A 20,615-nucleotide genomic window follows, 5' to 3' on the forward strand; every position below is an offset into this window, starting at 1 on the left:
AGAGTTTGACAGTAATTATATTCTCATTTGTAGTAAATCAACAGTAACAGTGGTGTTCTTGGTCATTTTCATTCCTTTTAGACTATAACTGAAACTGAGTCATTTTAACTCTCAATCAATAACTAAATTTTTATTGTGTTTCTAGATACATTGGGTTTATTTGGTAACTTTTAGCAAATCTTTTCATTTTATGCTTCCAGTTCCTTTACATGATGGCGTTTTCCAATCTTTGCTGGCTCATATAGTAAGCATTATGCATACCTATCATTTCAGTTTCATTGTTTCCAGGCCAGAAAGGACTATCAACCTTGCTACATCAACAGTTCACTAAAATCATTATAATTCCTAAATTATGCACACTAACTCATGTCATCTTACTCTTTTCTTCTGAATGTCATAAACATATTAACATTGATTGTAATCTTATTTGTTTCTTCTCTTGCACCACTAATAACTCTCATACATAAATTAGTTAAATTCTGTCAGATACACAGATTTTTTAATAGCCCTAAACTATAAGCATTATAAATTAAAACCAATAGTTTAGTCTATAGGCACTGAATCTACATGAAATAACAATTGCCCTGAGTGTTTAACATATCACTGGTATTTGTTGACAGTAAAATGAATTCCTATTTATATTCTGTCTCTTTGGTTTAAAAAAATCTAAAAGTTCTCTAGAATTGTAAAAAATGCTGTTTGAAAGGTTTAAAATTTTTATGCTCATTCCCAGATACATTTTTCTGATCTCTTACTAGAAATCACTGCATTTCTTCTAAATCTTATTTGTTTAAAAATGACCTTTTATGTAATTTCTCCATAAACTAAAGGTAAAATAATAAATCTATATTGTAGAGCTAGTACTCAATTTTGGTAACAATACAGCTGCTGTTGATTTTCTCTATGGAATACTTCATTTAAGGTGATCATGTACCACTGCTTAACCAATTTGTATACCTCTTCTCATGCCATTTCTAAGAGCAGAATGTTGAGAGTTTCAAAAGTATCCCTCTATGAAGTCACTTCTTCACTATACTGAACATTATTTCTTGATACAACTTTCTTTGCTTCATCTGCTTCACCTTTTATATCTTACCACTAGCTAAAATCTCACATCTTAGGAAATAAAATGTTCAGAGTCATTTTATTTATTGTTTGCACTATGAAGGTAACCATACCAAATTTGAACATATGACCTGTGTGTTGATGTCATTTGCCTATATATAGAGTGAGTCATGACCTCTGCAAAAAATGTATCAGAATTGTAGATACTGCAAAGAGGATAACTTATTCTCAACAAAGTCACAATTCATTTAGAATGTGTGCACCCATGCTTGAAGCACATTATCATGGTATATTATGTTAATTTAGTTCTAATTAAGTTTGACTGAAGGCAAAAAGGCAGCAAGTATATATCAAATCTGATTGCTAAGAGGGTCTTACGAGTCCACATTATGACTACTGTACAATGTAACAAATGGATGATACTGAAATAAGCATTCCAAACAACAAAACTATTCAATGTTAATGTGGTACCTGGTCCTGAAGGAATGAAAATTAGATTTTACATTGTAATAGCTGCAGGATTAGTTCTTTTCCAATCTCATATTTATCACTAGTCTTTCACAAAGCAAACAGTCAAATGTGTCTGGCAAAAGAGTGGACGCCCATCCTGTTTATAAGAAGTGGAAAATGTCAGATAACAGAGCTACAAAGCAAGATCAGCAACATCAGGCTGTTGCATGGTTTTAAAGCATGTCCTAAAGCACATATATAATGAGCACAAATTCAAAAAGACCATAATCTGGTCTTCCTATATTTTTCAGAGCCATTTGATCATTTGATACTGCGTGGCATTATTAAATGATAACCATGACATGACTGCATGGAGTATCTTCTCAGATATGAGGGTGGCATGCTGAATTTTTGATTGATAGAAAACAATCTCTTATAGAAGATGAGGAATGGTGGACAGAAATAATGTAAATCACATGAGGTGAGACCCAAATAAGTGAAATAGGAATGTTAAAGCTCTTAATATACATAAATGGCATGTCAGACAGGGTCAGCAGCACTTTCATATTGTTTGATGACAAATGTATTGTCTAAAGCAAAGCATCAGCCATAGATTATTGTCAGGATACGCAAAATGATGTAATAATATTTCCACTTGGTGTATTCAATAGCAACTTCCTCAAAAGATGTATAAATGCAAAGTAATGCTACAGACTAGATAAACAACCCAGTAGTATAATATTGTTATACCATTTGAATACCTGGGGGGAATACCATGATATTGAATGAGATGAACATGCAAAATCGGTAGCAGGGAATACAAATGGAAGGCTTCTGAGGGAATGCATTGCATTTATTATGGGAACCACATACAAGACACTAGAATAAATTATATAGAGTGCTGTTCCAGGGTTTGGGGTCCTCATTAAGTAGGCTGTACAGCAAATATAGTAGCTACTGAGAAAAACATCTTTTGGATTTTAAAAAAATCAGCACAGGCCATGTGACACTGTAACAGAAATGTTCCAGGAACTAAATTGGAATCTTCATAAGAAAGGTGGCGTTGTTATCACCAAACCCAGTATGGTGAATTTAGGTAACTGGTATTCCAGTAGAATGTGTAATAATTCACTGCTTTAGTGGTATTCTAGGGAAGGGGTCATGAGAGTGAGATAAGATAGGTCAAAGCATATATGGAGACATGCAGATAGCTGTTTCTTCCTCACTTCATTTATAAATGGAATAGGATGGAGATTCATTAATGTCTGTACAAAGTACCTAGCACATTGCATTGTCAGTGGTTTGTGCAGTACATATGTAGGTAGGTATAGATGTAGAGATAAGTCTGATTAACGAGAATGAAAAAAATTGATATTATAACACAAAAACATTCTAGTTGATCATGTGACTATAAAAGAATGAAGCTGCCATTCTGCAACACAATAAAACTTCCAACCTTATGCTTATGCCGAAGTCCTTACAAAACACAAAATTTTGGAAGCTTTATCAAACTTGCCTTATCATCGTATGAAATAAGAGGCCACTAAACTATTGTTGTCAAATACAAAATGGACTCCATTAAAATGTGACACACAAGCACCACATAGTGGAAGCTGCTCTTGCCTGAATGTGACTATTCACACACATTTTTGCAACCTTGCCACATCAGCATACCTGGTATGAGGTAAGTAAGGCTGAGGAGTTAGCTTCACAAACCACAATTGCTGTCCTTCACTATTAGCCACATTTCATCTCACAGTTATTTTAGATTCAACAGTGTGACGACAGCCTGAGGAAGAATGCCACATTATTTTCCCTTCAGTTGCAGGACATGATGGTAGTCCCATATCTTTTACTTCATTTTTCTCTGAAGGGTATGTTAGTGGCAGCTCTTGTAGTTTACTGACAGCAAGGGAATTGGAATAAATGCAGATGTTTCAGCCTTTGGAGCATCATAGTGGGTCCAGTGCAAATGAATGAAGCTTTAAATGTACGAAACTAGTTTCAAAGTGTTCAGGCAATCAAATGTCAGTAACCGATGAAGAGCGTCTTGTTAAAAAATAAATCTTACTCAGGAGACTCATATGATTCATGTCAAGCATATTCAGGAAAGGAAGAATGTATTTAGTGTAAATCTTTAACATCAAATTCATCCTACGAATATGTAAGGAAAGATAACAGCCAAGAAACAAGCTACCTTTTTGAAAAACTTCTATCCAATCCTCATCCACAAAAGCACATTACAAGAAAGGAACTCCAGTATTTCTCAGTGGCCAAAATGGAATTGCAAAATAGATCAACTAAATTCAATATCTAGGAAAAATAATCGAAAATTCGTAATTAAACCTTAAAACCAGTGAAGACACAGTAAGCGAATTACAAAAAAGTCTGTATCAAAATACATTCAACTAAGAAATGAGTAACTCAAAATGAAAACTAAGACATCAGGAAATAACATATTATGTCTGAACCATTATTTCAATCAAAATTTTGATCAGTGGAGCCATATGACCAATTGAAGATGCAGAAGAATAAGACAAGGAGCTCCTAAGGGAAAATTCTGGTTCAGTTTGTACAAAGAGAATCAGTAGGGCAAGAAGATTTCATGAATTATACCAACAGTCTGCAAAAACTTCTTACACATTCAGGAAAAAGTGAGTGAAATTCTAAGGTCACATTTTCAGAATGGTAAATTTTGAGACTGGCTAAAATACTGTCATGTTTTTTTTTTCCCTTTCAGTGAAAGTTCAGTACATATGACTAATTGAAAGAGATCACCAGGAAATAAGTATCACAGAGGCCACTGTAGAGAACAAAACTAAATTCTAAACTGTAATCGATATCAGCAATTTACAGAAAAGACAAACACTAGGTGTAGTAACAGGATGGGAAGAATTTGCTACAAGAAGGAAGGAAACACATTAAGTTCAGATGCACTTTGCAGACAGGTGTAAAAAAGCAATTACAACAATATTTTAAAGTTTATTGAATGTGCCTCTCAAATACATATACCATGCATGATACTTTAAACTGAGGTGCATAACACCAGAACAACATGCCAGCAGGAAGAGGTTTCTTAACAACATATCCTCTTCATTATATTTACAATTCTTCAGAGTGTGTCAATGAGATCTTGACTCACCAAGCTTCCTTGAAAATCACTGTTTGATTTTTGTTTGTATTTCCTGGTAAGTTCGGTCGATGTTTACTTATTTTCTCACACTTTTATAAATAATGGCATCAACTCAAGAATAAATGATTTGTGATTTTTAATTTTAATAGTATTTTGCAAGTGTTATCAGCATCAGAGTAAACTGCCACCAACCATTTCTTTGTGTACATTACTTCATATCCCTACATCTAATACAAGGTGTATGGAAGAAATATGCAATAACACAGTATGTTGTGCAAAAGGCAAACTGATCATTTTGAAAGAGTGTGGGATTGTGGCAGGAGTCTGCAGGACTGAAAACACCATCTCAAAAGCTGTACTCGTAAGCAATTCTCCACTACTAGTGCCTTGACTTACTGCAGATGGAATTTATGTGGCTCTTATTCATGGACAAAACTCTAAATGTTACCACAACATGTTACTGTAACACTAATGCCACTTGGTGGGTACTAGAGGGCAGTTGATCTTTAATGTGTCTAAAAACTTCCTCCTCAAAGGCAACTGTTTGCACTGAGTGTGGATGCCAGCATGTACTTTTGACATCTAATACTGAGCAGAAATGCAGAATATTTGATACAGTGTTCAGAAGGCCTGCCATATGCATAGCAAATTTCTCAACACCACATGGTACTGCTGTATGCACGGTGAAACATAACAAGCATAATGTACACACTTCGGTACACATGGATGCTGTAATTTTGGAAACACCAGGCACAAAATATGATACCTGAACTGGTCTGAATATCAAATGATGTGGAGTATTTCTGTTGGAACTGTATGCAATTGCACAGCAACTCTGACAGTTCCACAAACTTTGTCATTTGTAGCAGGATATTGGTCATTCTATTCTTTACTACTGGTACACGCTATACTGTTGTCACAAAAGTTGCGGTATTGTGTGTATCATTTCCTTTGCTAGTATGATGTTGACTTTTCTGCACTAACTCCAGTAATTTTTACATAGAAAAAAAAATGTAAATTGTCTTCTGTTTGCCATATTATCTTTTAGTGATGACCATACAGAAATCATTTATATCATAAGTGTATGTGTGATTTTTTTAAAAAATCTTATTGGTTTTTAGTACTTAAACAATTCAAAAAGATGTTCAACATTCCATACAACTAAAAAATACTATTTTGTTTATTCTTTCACGATAGTCTTGTCTGTTTTGACCTAAACTGGTCTCCATAATATAGTCTATCCTGCCATGACAATATTTGCGTTAAAATATTATACGTATTTCCAGTAAAAAAAAAAAAAAAAAAAAAAAAAAAAAATTGCAATTCTGCCAAATTTGTTTGTCTTGTCTCTAAACACCAAACACTCCTGTTTCTACCCATCCCTTTCCCTTATCAGCATTCTTTTTGTCAAACCTGTCACCATTTTCTGTGTTCAAAATAAAACTTTTTGAGCTCATAGCACAAGGGAACATATCATTCCTTTCTGTAATAGTTCTACTGTATTTAAGAGAATTCATTCATCAACTTAAATGACACACACTTCAGTGTTACTTTCAGTTTGTCCAGCTTTTTTACTAAGTGATGATCTTGGACTATAAGTGGTGTTATTTAGAAAATATGAAACAATTTTTCTTAATTAAAATGTGATTTCTAGCATGTTGTCGAATAATACTCAAAATATGCTGATTGTTTTTCAGTTTTCATTAGTTTCAGCACCAACTACTAAATTTTACCTCTTATTCATAAATTAACTTGCTTGCAATGCTTACTGCAATTCAGTAGTGGATGCCAGCATATTTTCTTATTGCAAGAAATAAGAATATTCACATTCATCAGGGATAGTACCTGTAAACACTTAATATTTCTCAGTCATTACTGCTTATAATAAAACATAATGCATTATGTGAGACACTCGTATTCGTTAGTGGCTGAGAAGAGTTTCTAGGCTAATTACACTATTTTACGATGTTGATAATTTTTATAATTATCTTGATTGAATACTAAAATGGTTTCTCAGTTACCACCTTGGCTTTTTCCTTCTTGAACATTGATCTAGCTAACTCAAAGATTCCCTGTAGATGGCATAATGGGCCACGTAACTTTAAAATTGCACAAAATGTGACACTTTTTCAGTATTGAAATCTCCTCCTTTTTTGTAATATTTATGAATACAGCAAAGTCATAGTGAAAATATGGCCTTTCTACCATCTTTCCAAGAATAGCTAATATCAAAGTTAACATTAACAACATGAGTACTGATAAGAAAATATGAATGCAGAACCCTGTAAATTCTAGCAGATATAAGGTTGTCTTAAAAATGAGGCAGGTAAGTTTTAATGGCTGTGCCCATAAACAATATCACTCATGAACTAAGATCAATGATTGAATTCCTCATTTTAATAAAATACACCATGATAGGTGATAAAAATTAAGTTTTCTGTATCAGTGTGGAGTCAAAACAGCATTTAATGCTTTGGTGCCATTCAAATAAAAATCCAACACAATCTCCATGGAAAGCCATTGCAGTTGTGTTTCTGAACCAAAGTAGATGGTGGATTTCACAAACCCTGGAACATCAATAACCTGTAAAATGTGTGGCAAAATACTTTCAAAACTGAGAGATGCTATTCAAAACTAACAATAAAGAAAATTGGCATCTGTAACTGTCTTGATTACTGACACTGTTTAATCACACACTACCATCCTCTTCATTTAGTCTGTTTAGATCTTATTGAAACCTTTTTGTATGTGAAAAATGGGGATTTGCACCAAAGTTAGGTGTCCACATTAAACTTTACGTCCCCCTATAACTGACTGGCTAAAATAATACTAAGACTGAAGGAAGATGAGGACATACTATCTCAAACAGAACTGCATTCAGTAAAGCACTATGTTGTTCAAACCAATCTTCAGGTTGAGGACAGCTTGAACTTTACTTGTAGCTATAAATTAATCATTGATTCCTGAATGTGACTTCTATTTTGACCATGAACATTGCATAAAAGCATGCATGTTACAATTAAGAATACACCCGTCATAGGTTTGGCAGCTACATTTACAGTCACTCAATAAATAATGCCCAATGTTCAAGAACTACAAATGAGAGGCAAGAAATATACAAATAAACATTGTATTCTTCATTTGTGTTCCTCTCTCTTTGTAAGAACACCTTTCACTGCCACTGTACAGGAAGTGATGAGCAATGAATAAAACACACGGAACAGAATGAATTGTTTAGTATAAACTATTTTTAAAAGCTGAAAAAGTGAAATTAGTTGAAGGTATTACTGTAGGATGCAACTGAAGTCCTTTATTTACTTATCTTTGATAGATGTCAGTATCCCATTCACAGCAGAGCACTTAAATATGTAAATTTTCCTACACCTGACAATGAATGATAAAATGACTATTCATGAACTTGTTTCAAATAACCTCTTTAGAATTTTTCATGAGAGATTTCTTGTAATTAGGGAAAAACTGAACTAACATTGTGTGATTATGGTTAAAATTGTATCCTCTTGATTGCAAGTTCAGGATTTCACCACTATTATCCCATTCTGCATGAAAATCTATGTGGCAAATATTTGTGAAGCTGTACCATAATTCTGAGTTTCTGCTTTTGACATGCTGATGCAGCAACATGTGCAAAGAGAGTAACAGAGAAATTGAATTAGTTTTCCTAATAGTTCAGTTACCTTGCTGGTTAAAGATGCAAGATGTTCTGAGGAGAAAGAAAGCTGCTCAGGCATGTTTTGAGAGATGAGGGGACAAGCTTAAAAAGGATGAGGGAATATAATATACTATAATTTAAATTGCAGGAAAACAGATGAAATGGTAAGAGTAGAAATGTATTGAGAAGTGGAAGCTAAGTAAGTTAATAATGTAAGCAGATGGGGGACAAAATTTGCGAACATAAAATTCGCGAACATAAAATTTGCAAATGATAGAAGACTGCCAGAAATCAGAGTAACACTAATTAAAATGTTGAAAAATTTTAATGAAAGGAGTTACAGTATTGCTTGAGAAAAAAATTGTTATGATATATGTACAAAAGTTGTTATTACCTGATATGCACTACAAAGAATTATCAGTAGTTTTAACTGCAAAATTTCAGTAGTTCTGAACAGCAAAGAATGCCTATTTGTTGCCATAAGTGAATAAAAGGCAGTGTGCTTCACAAATAATTTATATTTAAACGAATTTGGTGAGGAGAACATTTGTAATCAGGTTGAAGCATACAACATCCACACAATAAACGTGATGCATTTGCATTTGGAACACAATCAGAGATGTAAATTATAGTATAATCAGCACTACAGCACAAAACTGTATGGAAACAATTTCGAAGAAGATACAAGCTCAGGCTAAGCTCAAAAAACCTTGCACAGGTCCAGAAATACTAGTTTGATTAATGTTAATATTTTTCTGTTCTCTAGCTGATATTGTGGTAATACAATAAATATATCATCTGAGACTACAGTACACATGTGGAAGAATGGAGTGTACTGTGAGATGATCTGTGTCAACTGAAATGACAAATTACTGACATGACTCCATTATTTGCAGTCATATCAGATTTTGATTTCCTCCTCACCACATTGAGACCAATTTTTTGGATGGCTAAGTATTAAATTTTGACAAGATGCTATTGAGAGGTGGGCAAATGTTGCTGTTTCAGAAATAGGATAAATAAAGAAGGAAGATTCAAGAAGGTCATTGCATCTGAGACTGCACAAGCCAAAAAGAATTTCTATGAGAAGAAGCAGCCACTGCCATCCAAAATTATAGACCCTGAGATCAGAGAAAGACCAATGGAAATTCGGAGCACAGTTCTGTATGGGTGTGAAACATGGACAATAGAGAAGAGAGAACTCGTGTGAGTAGGAGCCTTTCAAATGTGGTATTACAGGGGACTGTTGAAGATCAGATTGACTGATTGATTAAGGAATGAAAAGTTCTGCAATGAGCAAAATGTATAACAAAGAGTGTAATGTAATGAAGAGATTCTAAAGTTGTGTAAATATCATGACAGAGATAATTGCTGAAACAGGTAGTTAAAAGGATGGGAAAGGAAAGAATCATATGAGCATGCATTGATGTGAGTATCTAAGGCTGTTTGTTATTGATTTGGGATGCAATGGTTATGCTGAAATGAAGACAACAGGTGACAGGAATGGAGGACTGCATCGACCTATCTTGGGGCTCATGACCAAAATAATAACCACAGCACAAACAGAAATAACAACAGTTATTGTGATTAGAGATTTATATGGTAGAAAGTTTATCTATTTTGTCCAGTGTGTTCTGTTCATTGCTTGAGATATAATCCTTGAACCAATTACAGTATGGCTGCATTGTTATTATTGACTATTTGAACCAATTCTATTTTTGATATTCTTATTTTACAAAGATTTCATGTTACATCCCATATTTTCAAAAATATTGTGAACTCTTAAAAAACATCATAAAGTAATCTTCAGTGAAAGAATAACTTAACTGCAGAAGTCAGTGTTACAAGAAACAGTAATAAAAAATTTGACAAGTTTGCACTAAATAAAAAATTGATTAATCCTTCAGGTTGATTAAGTACACTTTCTGTCAACTTCATAATTCCATGCAACAAAGTGCAATTTGGGCTGCTCTTATCTTTATAATGAAATGTATTGCTTTTATACAAATCAGTGCTGTAATCCTACTACAATACTGTGCCTCATATACACAAAAAAACTTCATTTCAATAGTTATCCAATCTTTGTATTTCCAGTCTCTTTTCATTGATATTATTTGCTTCTCACATCTGTAGCTTGGCAGTAATGAACTCCATGATTTTATTACTTCAGGTATAAAAATTAAATAGCTATGATAACATATTTGTGTGGCAGATTTTTAGGGTCTTACTGTCACCATACGGTTGCTTGCATAACTGCTACCTTTTTGTTACAGGTCCTGTATCTGCTTTTGTGTTGACATTCCATTAGTTCCATTGATATATCAAGATTCAAACTAAACAACACCAATGAGAGCCCATATTTTTTATTTCATTCATTTCTTTGTTGCACATGTATGTGTTAGATTTTTTTACTGAGTTGTGGTTTCTAATTTTTATAAAGTGAATAATTTGTATAAAGTGAATAATTTGTATATTATGACAGTTAAGAATTTGCAGTCATTCACTCAGGCCCAGATTTCTTGCTTTTTGTGAGTAGTTGGTTTAACAGTTAGACATAGAGATGCCTTCTGGACTAATGTAAACATTCATTGGCACTGATTTTCTGCATATGATTTCCATAAACTACTCCAGACCTCAAGTCTGTTGGTTAAGGTGAATGCTCCAGGTTTGTGTGTCAGTATGGCACAAATTTTCTTTCTTCTCAACATATTTCTTACACTGTGAATGCATGCTGATCTGCACTGGCTTGTCATAGTAAATAGGTGCCAGTGGACTGGAATGCACAGCGAGCACCCACGGAACCAACAATGACTTACTGCATAGTGTGCAGAGCCGTTCTTGTGCTTTTTTTCAGAAATCAGTCTTGTTCTGGATGTTTTATGAAATATTATTCTAGCAAATGCACACTTTGGAACACTACATTTAATTATTGCAACAAGATGGGACATATCAATGCTAATTGTTTTCAAGCTAATAAGCATTCGTTATCATCTGAGGGAAAGACAGGTATAAATGTTGTGCAAATGGCTGGGAAATGGTGTCAACAAATTCAAGCGCAGAGTGAACCAGAGTGCAATGACAAGCTTGGCAAATGCTTGTGCAGAGCTCAGGCTACCCCCATGTGCCACATGAAAGATATAGCTTCCTCTCTCAGCCATTGAATAATGACACGTCACAAGGCTGTCACTCATGTTTGGTCTGTGTGGCTGAAACCGTTACTGCAACACCAATCACAGAAAACAATGTTCTCGCATCAGAAGAAATTGTTCATCACACTGCAAATTAATGGTAAGGACATTCTCTTCCAGCTAGACATGAGAGCTGCAACAAACCTCTTAATGTGTAAGTGTACCAGCTCATAGGTGCACCATTTTTGCAACCTTGGCAGGTTGAAGTGGTCGGATGCAATGATATGGTCAGGCCTATGAAAGGATTCTGCACTGTTCCTGCTACTTACACTGATCAGCCAGAACATTATGACCCTGTCCAGGTGACAGCAGAGTCACCTGGTGAGGAATGACTGACAGTCGGACACCCTGTCCATGTGTAGAATGGGGAAGACGTGAGATCTATCTGTGTTTGACAGAGGGCAGACTGTGATGGCCTGGAACCTCGGCATGAGCATTTTGGAAACTGCATGACTTGTCAGGTGTTCGAAGAGTGCTGTGGTGAGTGTCTTCAACATGTGCCAAAACCAAGGTGAAACAATGTCCAGACGTCGTGGGGCTCGGCTACCACCCTTCATTACAGCTGTTGGACATCACAGGCTGGGCAGACTGGTAAAAGAGAACAGGCAGCAAACTGTGGCAGAACTAACATCAAACTTTAATGCTGGGCAGAGTACAAGTGTGCCTGAACTTACAGTGCACCAAACACTCCTAACGATGGGCCTCCACAGCTGAAAATCCATGCATGTGCCAATGTTAACATAATGAGATCAGCAACTACAACTGAAATGGGCGTGTGACCATTGACACTGAATGTTGTTGCAGCATCAGAGCATTGCATGGTCTGATGAATCCCAATACTTTCTTCATCATGCTGATGGGAGGGCACGAATCCATCATCTTCCAGGAGAACAGCTACTTGACACCTATATGAGGTCTGTTCAAAAAATTCTGAAACATTTGAGTTTCATATAAATGGTGTTTTGGAGCAAAATGCAGTTGGCATCCCTCCACACACCTGTGTTTAATGTGTAACTGCCAGAAGTTTCATTGTTGTATGTCTATTAGTTGCTGTTCAGTGCTATGTTGAGTAGAACATTGTGTCACTCAGTTTGTGAATTGGGAGATGGTAGAGTTAGAGAAGCAATGTGCCTGCATTAAATTTTGTGTGAAACTCAAGAAAACCTTTACAGAGACACATCAAATGATGCAAGAATCCTATGGTGATGAGTTCTTTAGTTGTATTTGGTGTTACAAATAGTTCACACAATTTAAAAATGGCCAGACAGAAGTTAAAGATGACCCACATTCAGGACACCCTTCGTCTACCGACGACACTCATGTCAGGAACGTCAACGAAATTGTGTATGCCAATCAAAGACAGACTGACAGAGAGATTGCAGAAGAATGTAACATTTCAGTTGGATCATGTCAGGAAATCCTGACACAACATCCTGGAATGCATAGTGTTGTCACCAAGTTCGTCCCACGGCTCGTGAGTCGAGACTAGAAAGACATTTGCCTCACAATCTGTGAAGAGCTTTAGGATTGCGCAAATGAGAATGAGATGTTCCTCAAGAGGATCATAACTGGTGATGAGATGTGGGTCTATAGTTATGACATTAAGACCAAGGTTCAATCTCTACAGTGGGTCAGGAAAGGCTCTCCAAGACAAAGAGTCGTCAGGTAGGGTCAAATGTCAAAGCCATGCTGATAGTTTCCTTTGAGTTTGAAGGATTAATTCATCATGAATTTATGCCACAGGAACAACTGTTAATTGATGGTACTATTGGAATATGTTGTGACACCTGCGAGAAAATGTGAGAAGTAAATGGCATGAAATGTGGCGCGACAATGCATGGATCTTGCATCACGATAACGCACCTGCACATTCATCCCAATTGGTGTATGACTATTGCACAAAAAACGAAATCACAGTGCTTCCTCATTCTCCATACTCTCCAGAGGTGGATGTCGTGCACTTTTTTTATTTCCAAAGTTGTGGACCGCTTTGAAAGAACAAAGATTTGCAACAATAAATGAGATAAAAGAAAATTTGCAGATGGCACTTTGTGCAATCCAGCAAGAGGTGTATCAAGACTACTTCCGGAGGTGGAAGCGGTGTATCAGTTGTGGAGGAGAGTATTTCGAAAAAGACTGTGCACAATAAGTAAGAGGTAAGTGCAGAAAAATTTTGTGGACAAAGCTTTTGTGAACAAATCTTATACTGTAGGATGGAGACAAGCTGGCCGTGACTCCATTATGCTCTGGGGTATGTTCACTTGGGCATCCATGGATGCAGTGGAGTTTGTGCAAGGCACCATGATGGCCAAGGAGTATCATATACTGGTTGCTGACCACATACACCCCTTCATGACGATAATGTTTCCCAATGACAGTGGAAATGTTTCAACAAGATAATGTGCCATGTAACAAGACAAGGAGTGTGATGGAGGGGTTCGAGGAACACAGTGGCAAGTTCCAGTTGATGTGCTAGTGCCCCCCCTTCCTTCCCCCCCCCCCCTCCACCCTCCCCCCCCACTCGTCAGATTTGAAGCCAAAACCCAATCAAATGCATCTGGGATACAATTGAATGTGGCGTCAGAGCTCATCGTCCCCCTCCCTGGAATTTATGGGAATTACATGACTTGTGTGTCCAGATGTGGTGCCACCTCTCTCTCTCTCTCTCCAGCAACCTACAAAGGCCTGATTGCTTCCATGCCATGAAGTGTCGCCACTGTTACCCATGCCAAAGGTAGACATACTGGCTATTAGGTAGATGGACATGATGTTCTGCCTAATCAGTGTATAATCAGTTGCAGCAAGATCTGGAAGTGACAGTGGTCAATCAATTTGCCACACAGAACATCTCTGGAGTTGATGTGTTCCACACATTTGGGCTTACTGTTATGGATGCTGTGCACATTATATCTGATGCCATTCTGACCTAGGACATTGATTGTTTATGGGCTCAGTACAGGAATCTGGTTTTGGAGTGTTTAGGCCTTGTCAAGGAATTTCAAGCCCTCACCATGATTAAACAAAATGCTCAGCCTAAGTTCTGCAAAGCATGAAATGTGCCCTTTGCTCTGCAATGTGGTGTCAAAACTGAATTGTATTGATTTTGGATGGATTTTTGACATTACTTGATTCACTTTGATTTGATGAGATAGCTAATGCTAGCTACTGACTCATCCCAGTAGAACATTGGCGCTGTCTTATTGCACAGGTTTTACAGTCATGATAGGCCAACTGTGTTCGCCTGCAAGACGCTGCACCTGGGCCAGATCAGTCATTGAACTGGTGACATCATGGAAGCACTCCAGCAATGACGTTGTGTGATTCACTTTGATTTGATGAGACAGCTAATGCTACCAATTGACGCATCCCGGTAGAGTGTCGGCATCATCTTATTGCATCAGGTTTACAGTCTCCATAGGCTGACAGCATTTGCCTCCAAAAATGCTGAACCTGACCCAGATCAATCACTTAACCAGTGACAAGTGAATGGTCCACTCCACTGGTGATTGTCCGCAAGAAAAAATATGAAATCCATTTGTGTGGTGACTTTAAAGTCATAATCAATGTGGAAGCTATTTTGTATACTTGTCCAGTACCAAAGCTTAAATAATTAGTGGCTATACTGAGTGGGGGAAATATTTTTTGATACTGATCTCAAAGATGCATACCTCCAAACAGAGGTGGATGATGAGATGAAGCAGAAGCTAGTGATTAACACAGCGCAGGAGTTATTTACATACAATAGGTTGCCTTTCAGAGTTTCCTGAACCCCGGCAATATTTCAGTGATATCTTTAACATGTCACCAAGAAGGTTCCCTACTCCTGCAACTACTTGGACAACATTATTGTCTGGCAAGGCTCATCTGGTCCCCCTGCTAATTTCCAGAAACTATTTCAGTTACTGCAAGACAGGTTTTAACTGCAACCACCAGTGTCAGCTTTCCAAGCCATCAATCAAATACCTGGGCCACATCATTGACTGTTATGGCATGCAGCCTCTCAACAAGCATCTTCAATCAATTAGAGATCTAGCAATCTCCAATAACTTACAAGATCTTAAGGTTTTCTTGGGTAAAATCACTTATTATACATGGTATATTGCTAACACAGTGAAAATTGCTGTGCCTCTTAACAAATAGTGGTGCAAACACCAAAAATTCGTCTGAACACAGCAGTGCACACATGCTTATACTAAACTGAAGGAAGCACTCCTGCAATGACTTTGCTTGATTCTTTGTGCTAGCAACTGATGCAGTCCAGAAGATCGTCATTGTCATCTTATTGCACAAGATTTACAGCCACAATTGGCTGACAGTGTTTGCCTCCAAGACTCGGAACCTGGCCCAGATCAAATACAGTCAGGTGGAGAAAGAGACCCTAGCCACGCTAGCCTGCTTGCTGTCTATCCTTCTCATCAATATCTTTACAGCCACAAGTTCACTCTGATTACTGACCACAAGTCACTTGTTGCATTGTTTGGACTAAATCGAATGATATCAGAAGGGATAGTGCACAAATTGCAGTGAAGATCCTTGATTTTAAACAAGCATGATTATGATATCACACATTGTCCTTTGATATAGCATGCCAAAGCAGACACGTTATCATGGTCACCAGTGGGACATGATAATGAATTTGACCACACTGAGCTCGAATGTCTTCATATTAAAACCATGTTCATGGTCAGTTGGACAATTTTCTGCCAGATGCTTCATTGGTGACATATATTGATGAGATGCTTTGATATGTCCACCGCTATTTTTTGCCAGAATGGCCAGCCAGAAGTACCGTCATTCCAGATGCCATTGTCAGAAGGTACTTCACTTTTCATTGTTCTTCATTGATTCATGTTGGAGCGCTTCTGCTGCACACTTCACAGGACACACCTCATGTACTCATTCCTGCCTCATTGCAATGCTGAGTGTTGGAGCGCTTCTGCTGCACACTTCACAGGACACACCTCATGTACTCATTCCTGCCTCATTGCAATGCTGAGTGTTAGAATTTCTTCACACATACTGAGAAGAGGTACGCACTAAGCAGCTAGCAAGAAGGCATTGTTCATGGGTGGGCATGGGCTGTCAGAGTGAAGCAATGATGAGGAGCTGCTGTTTCTGTCAACAAAATCAGGCCATACAGCAACAGCAGCAGCAGCAGCAGTTCCTTTCATGGCTTAAGCCAGATGGACCATGGCAGAGGGTACACATTGATTGAGCAGGACCCTTTCTATATTCATACGGGCTGGTGGTTGTTGATGCATATTCAAAATTCCCATATGTTGTGCCAACAAAGTTGACTATGTCTTCTGCCACTCTCAGAATCATGGCACGGAGTTTTGCCATCAAGAGACTGCCGACCACCATTGTATCAGACAATGGTCTACAATTTATGGTGCAGGAATTTTTGGATTTTTGGAACTGCAACAGCATTTCCCACATACACACTGTCCCCTCCATCCTCAGTAGAACAGTGAGGCAGATCGATTTGTTTGCATGTTCAAGCAGCAAATGTTCAAGGTCAAGGAGTATCACACTAAAGGAAATTTCTTGATGATTTTTCTAAGTCCATACCTTTCCATGGCTATCAGTGAGCTTTTGAGAGCTTAATTTTTGCATGGCTGGCAGCACATGGCATTACTTCATCTCTTGCACCTTTCGCATCAGCAAAGAGCCCTTGGTAATCAATCTGAAGTTTACAATTGGCCAGCAGGTTTATTTTCACAATTTCTCTATGTAGTGGGACCTTGGCACTATAGTGCAAACACGGGAGTGTTCGAGATATCTTAGGTGCTTCTGGTCGGATGTTGCGGCACCAGTATTAAACAGTATTAAATTCATATGTTGTCCTTGCACTCCGATGCTGCTGCTCAGTTGCCTTTGCCTACAGGGTCACCTTGCTGAGGCCCACCTATCAGGCTTTGTATCCTGGGGCTATCAAGTGGCCACTGCTGCCTAGGTAGCCACCCACTTCACTGCCATCACAGCTGCAGTCACCGCCACCACTGAAGCTGCAGTACCTGGTAGCTGAGTTCCTGTCACAGCTCAGGGCCATGGCTGCACCTGAAGTCATGATGGCATCATCACTGGAGACACTGCCAGCATTGCAGCCACAGTCACAGTGGCATTGGCATTGGCATTGGCATTTCATTTCAGGGTTTTCACTGCACCTGATGTCCCCCATCTACATCTCTGCCAGTGATTTGGCCTCTCTCATCACTACCACTATCACCCATGTCACAGGTGTTCTACCCACCTGATGCCATCATGAGCCCCCACCCAAGGCCACCACACCAGACCAGATCAGATTTCAAATCAGTGCTCAGTCCCTGGTTGTAGTTGCTTTTTGATACTGATGTTCTTGGCTTGCCTCTTGAGTCACTCTTCACAACCATAGCTTAAAATGCTCCAGATAAATGTCTTGATTAATTTCTTTCTTGTTTCTATATTTTGGTGAATGTTTGTTAATAAAATACTCTTTATATGTGAAGGCTTTGTTGGTCATTGCAATTCTTCTAATATCCATTACACGTGTGTTTTTGTCTGTTATTATACTTCCCAGGTAGCAAAATTCATTTACATGCATTAGTATTGTATTTTGTGTCATAATGTTTGTCCTTAATTGTCTGCTCAATGTATTTATCACAGTTATTTTCACCTCCTTTTGGTTATTTTCATTTTGTGGTTGTCTAAGGCACAAGATAAAAATTTTAACATGTTGTTCAGCAAAGACTACTTAATCACAGGCAGATGAATAGAATGCATATTTTACCACTAATTTGATGCCTTTAGTGGCACCTTTCATTGTTTGTATTGCACTTTCTTTATAAATAAATATGGAGAGAGAGGACAGCCTTGTCGGACACCTCTTCTTAATTTAGCCTCTTTCTTAATGCTGTTGATGTATACCTCTGTACTCTGGTTATTGTATAGATTGAGAAACAATCATTTATATCTTCAGCTTTTTCCAATTTTATTCAGTTCTCCTCACATATGACAGTATTTCCGGGGATATTGTTGTAGATATGGTTCTAGGTGGGTCTTGTTTTATTCTGTTTTGTTCATTGGACTGTGAGCCGATTCATTGCAGGATGTTGACTGACCTTCATGTATATAGTCAGTGTTTCTCTTGAAAGTTAACATGTAGAGCTCTACAGTTTCAATGACACGTATTCATAATGATTGCACCAATTCTCACATTGTCATTCCAGAGGTAATTTGTTAATAAATTATTACAGCTGTAAGCTACTAGCACTCAGTAGTTGGTAAATCTGCTGAAGTCTTGGACAAGGAAGAGATTAATGGGTATTTCAGAAAGATATTTCTGGACATTTGGTATGTTTTCAAATAAATGTACTTCTTCCGTATAGATATTTCAAACCATAAGTGGACTAAGCTTTTTCTTTTTTCATCTCCAGCTACTGCAATTAACTTTTGGTCTTGAGGTATTGCATTAATCTGTTGTCAGTCTTGTTTCTACATTTGATCAAGCTCCATTTGCTACTCCTTTGTTCTAATATAATTTTCTCATGTTTCTCCTTTCCTGCTATACTGTGATCATAGTGATATGTGAAGGTGGTCTGCAGAAATATTTGTGCCGCTATCAGTAATTTATATTTCAAGTCAGTGATGATCATTTATCAGTTATTGTTTGATATGTTAATACATTTTTTGTTTCAATTTTATTACGTATTTTCCCATATATGCAAGCATTTCTAAAAATCACCCATAGACGATGACTTTCACTTGTAACAAAATATTTGTTTCTATTTTAATATTTTGTTAATATCACTTACATCATTTCCATATCACAGTACTGAAGATTCTCTTCACTGTTGTCACTGATCTTGGTTGCAAAAGGATGGGAACCATTCCATTTCAACTGTTTTTGTGCTTCGTGGATGATAGTGATTTCCCTTGTTAATTTACTTGTTTGAATAGCCATTTATTTTGGAACACTGTGTGTGTGTCAGTCACTTGTTTCTATATATGTTATGGCTCTGTTGGCATTTTGTAAATTCTTGTATCATAAGTATATAACCAGAGGGTGCTCAGTAGATGAGTTCTCTGAAAACATTCTTCACCCTTTCAGGTTATATCCAACTATACATCTCAGAAAGATAACCTACTTCACAATGTTCAGTGAGTAGCTCATGATCAATTTTAAATGTAATGAAGTTCTCAGGTTGAGAATGTTAACTAAAGCGGTCTGTGCAAATAAACAGCAAACAAATCAATAGTCCCCATGTTGCCATTTCCTTGTATATTGATCCTGGTTGATGCATGATATGCAGGAGATTGATTTAAATTAAGACACCTGTACTTAACCCAACAACTTACTATGTATGTAATAGAATTAAATTTCTCCTCTATGTACCCCTTATGACATGCAAAGCAGATATTTCAAAACTCTGGAAATGCTGGAAAAACTCTTGAAGAAAACATGATTTGTTTGCATCTGCGACTGTCCGGCCATTGGATTTTGTATCAACTTTGGATTTAAAATGGTTTCCTTCCAACAGCACTTTCAGTAGTTCAAGTGGATGGTAGAAATTGTAGAGCAGGCATGACTGTGCTGCAAAAAATATGAACTTCTTGATGGTTACTTCTGACTGAAGGAATAACATGTTTCTTGAGCAGTCTTTTGTATGTAATACTGGGCACTCTTTCTTCCTTGCCCAATGGTGTTCCAAAATTAAAACACTTCCAATTAAAAAGAAAGTGAATGTAAGTTTCCTTGATGATTATTGAGGCAAACTTTTTTTTGTCTTAGTGGCTATTTCATTCTTCACTTATTCTCTTGATTCCTGGTTCATCACTGTGTTCACAGACTTTGTCACCTGTGATGTTTCTTTTTATGAATCTCTTAACTGTGTCAGTATATGCAGCATTCATTGTGAAATCATTTTATGGAAGCACAGGATACTGCCAGAAATGTGATACCACATTCTCTTAAGTGTGGTGCAACCAATTTTTCACTGCATTTGTGAGTTTGTTTAGCATTTCAGCAACACACTTTCGTTGGTCAGCCATTCACCACACTGTTACAATCACTGTTGCCAACTTTAGGAGCTTGTGCTCCACTTTTAGCATTTTTTTAAACTTCAAATAA

The 20,615-nt window shown here is 37.2% G+C and overlaps 1 protein-coding gene across 1 annotated transcript in view; it reads right to left on the reverse strand.

Moving 5' to 3' along the window:
• Nucleotides 1–20,615, reverse strand: part of LOC126249183 (inactive phospholipase C-like protein 2) — a 703,636-nt gene that overhangs the window by 102,476 nt on the left and 580,545 nt on the right. The gene's annotated exons all lie outside the window — the stretch shown is intronic.

Source organism: Schistocerca nitens, chromosome 3, assembly GCF_023898315.1.
Source record: "Schistocerca nitens isolate TAMUIC-IGC-003100 chromosome 3, iqSchNite1.1, whole genome shotgun sequence".
NCBI classification, from domain to species: domain Eukaryota; kingdom Metazoa; phylum Arthropoda; class Insecta; order Orthoptera; family Acrididae; genus Schistocerca; species Schistocerca nitens.